The 4,389-nt window shown below is 41.5% G+C and overlaps 1 pseudogene; it reads left to right on the top strand.

The window, feature by feature from the left end:
- Positions 1 to 464: 464 nt before the first annotated feature.
- LOC102838484 lies at positions 465 to 1,784 on the top strand (annotated as a pseudogene).
- The last annotated feature ends 2,605 nt before the right edge of the window (positions 1,785 to 4,389 follow it).

The following is a 4,389-nucleotide window of genomic DNA, read 5'->3' as shown; positions in this document are numbered from 1 at the left end:
CGGTGTTGAAGAATATTGGAAGTACCATGGACTGCCAGAAGAACAAACAAACCTGTCTTGAAAGAAGTATAGCCAGAATGCTTCTTATAAGACAAGATGGCAAGACTTCATATACTTCTTATACTTTGGACCTGTTATCAGGAGGGGCCAGTTCCTGGGAAGGACATCATGATTGGTAAAGCAGAGGGTCACTGAAAAAAAGGAAGATTCTCAAGGAGACAGACTGACATAGATGGCAACAACAATGGGCTCAAATGTAACCACAATTGTAAGGATGGCACAGGACCTTTTAGAGTTTTGTTCTGTTGTGCATAGGGTCACTATGAATTTAAACCTAACTGATGGCACCTAAAAACAACAATAACAGAAACAAATGGATTAGAATATTATTTAAATCAAATGAGACTCAAAACACAATAAACCCAGAGTGAGAAGCATGCTTCCTTAGATCAGGTACCATTTCATTTGTTTCTTTTCCTGCTTCCAGCACCAACTCACCAACAAAGATTATACCAAAACCCTTAGGATCAATAAATGTGAATGTTGGACCCCAAATGATTATAAGCACACCACAGAGACTACCCCGCTTAGGAAGTGTTCTGATTGGGAGTCCATATACCCCTGTCCCAGCAGTGGTTACTCAGACACAGATAGCAGAAGCTACTGGCTGGGTCCCACGTGATAGAAAACGGGCTAGAGAATTTATAGACTCTAATTTTTCAGAAAGGTACTCATGTTGTTAAGTGTCATCAAGTCAGATCCGACCCATAGTGACCCTGTATATGGTTTCTGAGGAGTAGCTGTAAATGGAGCGAAAAAAAGGAGATAAAAATGGAAAAGGCTTGAGACATTTCTCAATGAAAGTGTGTGAGAAGTTCAGCGGAAAGGAACAAAGTCATGTAATGAAGTAGCTGATGAGCTGGTATCAGAGTTTACCAATTCAAATAACCATTTGGCAATGAATTCAGCTATGATCAGAAGAATATTAGGCAAAGAGTTTATAATGCTTTAAATGTGCTAATGGCAATGAATATAATTTCAAAGAAAAAAAAAAGAAGAAATTAAGTGGATTGGCCTGCCTACAAGCTCTGCTCAGGAATGGCAAACTCTGGAGATAGAGAAGCAGAGACGGATAGAGCAGATAAAGCAGAAGCGGGCTCAGCTACAAGAATGTTTCTTGCAGCAAATAACTTTCATAAACTTGGTCAACAGAGTCAGAAAAATGAACAGCAGAGCCAGAGCCCTCCAGCTCTGAACTCTACCATTCAACCATCATGTATAATCATCAGTACAAGCAGAAAAACCATCATAAACTAAAGCATCTCCAGTGACAAGTTTGAATATCTTTTTAGTTTTGACAACACCTTTGGGATTCACGATGACATCGAAGTACTGAAGTGGACAGGATATTGTTTGGTCTGGAGTCTGACACACGCTTCCTGGAGGATCTGAAACTTGCTAAATAACTGGTGTGAAAGGCTCTGGAAGGTTACATTACAGATGTCTCAACAGGACCTTCTTGGTTAAATCAGGAACTACTTTTGAATTCTACCCAATCCGTTTCAAATTTAGACCTGACCAGTGGCACCACCTTATCCCAATCAATTGTAAACCAAGGGTTGTGCTTGGTTGCTGATGCGGCCTTAGCAACTGGGCAGTTCCTTTCCCCAAGCAGTCACCAGTCCAGCAGTGTGGCCTCCCACTGCTCTGAATCCCAAAGATAGCCCCTTTGTTTGTTCATTGATGATGATGAGGATGAGGAGGATTCCTCCTCCCCAGAATAAACACAGGAGAAAACCCACTTTTTATTATTTGATGCTCATGTGTATTTTTAGTGTGAGCTCTTGATTTTGAAATGATTGTTTCAGTCTTTGCCTTTGTTTGTACAGTGTGTGTAGTGAAAGCTAGAGAAGAAACACAATAAGCAAATGACATGAAGACAAAGATGATTGGGAAGAAAGGTACCATAGTGTGAATGGAAACTCGGACTGACAGAACCATAGGTCACATTACAAACAAAGCATGTTTTTTGCAATGGTAGAAGAGAAACAATCCCTGAAGAATTGGTAGCATGAATGAAGCTTTTCTCTTCCACGAGGTGGGATCTTTTTGTTCCCCCACACCCAAGTAATCCTCCTTGGAAATGAGATTGCTACAAGAAATAGTCCTTAGTGATCATGTTTCTCTCTTAGCCTGGGATGAAGATTATAGGACACAGCCTCAGTGTAAAGAAAACACTATCAACACTCATGGAAGCAGCAGTCAAGAAATCAAATGATACATTATTATTGCATTCGACAATACGCTGCACAAGACCTCTTTAAAGTGTTCAAGAGCAAAAATGTCAGTTTGAAGACTAAAGTGTGTCTGATCCAAGCCATGGCATTTTCAATAATCTCATCTGCATGGGAGAGTTGGACAATGAATAAGGAACACCATAAAATAATTGATGCATTTGAATTATCCTGCATATTATCAGGAAGGACCAGCACCTGGAGAAGGACATTATGTTTGGTAAAGTCAAAGGTCAGCAAAAAAGTGGAAGACCCAAAGAGATGGGTTGTCACAGTGGCAGAAACAATGGGCTCAAGTGTCACAACGATTGTAAGGACGGTGCAAGACAGGACAGTGTTTCATTTTGTTGCATAGGGTCATTATGAGTCAGAACAAACTCAATGGCACCTAACAAAAACAACAACAAAGAGAACTCTGAAAGGAAATCAGGAAAACAATAGCACTTACAATTTAAAAAATGAAATACTTAAAATTAAATCTAACCAGATTTAATTAATGAAATACTTAGAATTAAATCTGACCAGAAATACAAAAAATGTGTATCAATAAACCTGCAAAGCACTCTTGCCAAAGAGCCCCAAAATCAAAGTCGGTTCTGATTCCAGTCTTGTGGTCAGCCTCCGCCTCCTCTTTTTCCAACATGACCAATACCGCTGTGTCCTTTGCCAAGGACTTCCTTGTTGGAGGGGTGGAGGCAGACATCTCCAAGATCGCGACAGTGTCAATCAAAGATGCTGCTGCAGGTGCAGCATTAGTTGTTGTTATTGTTAAGTGCTGTCGAGTCGACTCTGACCCATAGCGACCCTGTATAGGGTTTCCAGGAGCAGCTGGTGAGCTTGAACAGCCAACCTTGTAGTTCAAACGGCTTTGCAGTTTGACATATTAACCCACAGTGCCCCACATGCTAGCAAGCAAATCACCACACATGTTCAGTGTTGATGCTTTTGTTGGTTAAGTGCCTTCAAGTCAATTTGGGTTAATAGCGACTCTGTGTAGAGTTCTGAGAACTGGTTGGTGGGTTTGTTCCACTACCTTGCAGTTCAAATCTACCTTATGGTCCAGTGCATTATCCTGCAGTGCCACAGCAATACCATTATTGCATGTGTGGTTCGTATCCCCAAGGAGCAGGAAGTCCTGTCCTTCTGGTGTGGTAATCTGGCCAATGTGATCCAATACTTCCCACCCAAACTCTCAACAGTGCCTTCAAAGATAAATACAAGCATGTCTTCCTTGGTTTTGTGGACAAGAGGACCCACTTTGGATGCTACTTTGCCAGGAATCTAGTATGTAGTAGTTCTGCCAGGGCCACGTCCTTGTGCTTTGTGTGTTGTTGCTGAGTGCCATTGAGTCAGTTCTGACTCATAGTGACCCTACATAGGGTTTCTAATGAGCAGGTGGTGGGTTTGAACTGCTAATCTTCTGGTGAGCAGCCCAGTACTGATCCTACAGCACCACACCAGGAGTCCCCTTGATTTTGTCCATATCTGTTTTGTCCATATCTGTTTCACAGCTGATGTGGTGAAAGCTGGTGCCAAAGCTGGTGCCAAAGGCTTTGGTGACTGCCTGATTAGGTTCTCCAAATCTGATGGAATTAAGGGTCTCTACCGAGACTTTAAGGTATCTGGGCTAGGTATGATCATCTACCAAACTGCCTACATAGGTATCTATGATGCTGAAATGGGAATGCTTCCAGATCTCAAGAATATGCATATCTTTGTCAGCTGGATGATTCCTCACACTGTGGCTGATTGACTTCAACCCAATTGACACTGTTTGTCAACAGTGTCAACAGATGATGCAGTTAGGGGGCAAAGGAACTGATGTCATGTACACAGACACCATTGACTGCTGGAAAATGATCTCTCAGGGTGAAGGAGGCAAATAATTTTTTCGTTCTCTTGTACATAGGGACCCTAGGAATTAGAACTGACTAGATGATACCTAACAACAACAATGTTCTCAGAGGCATGGGTGGCACTTTTGCGCTTGTCTTTTATGATGAAATCAAGAAGCACCCATAAGTTATTCACTAGTTTGTTTCCACCTGTGAATAGGCATGTTGTATTATAGAATGTATCTTGAGCATTCTTAACA

This window comes from Chrysochloris asiatica, unplaced genomic scaffold, assembly GCF_000296735.1.
Source record: "Chrysochloris asiatica unplaced genomic scaffold, ChrAsi1.0 scaffold00001, whole genome shotgun sequence".
NCBI lineage: Eukaryota > Metazoa > Chordata > Mammalia > Afrosoricida > Chrysochloridae > Chrysochloris > Chrysochloris asiatica.
The sequence above is the reverse complement of the archived record's forward strand: the minus strand, read 5'-3'. Positions and strand labels throughout refer to the sequence as shown.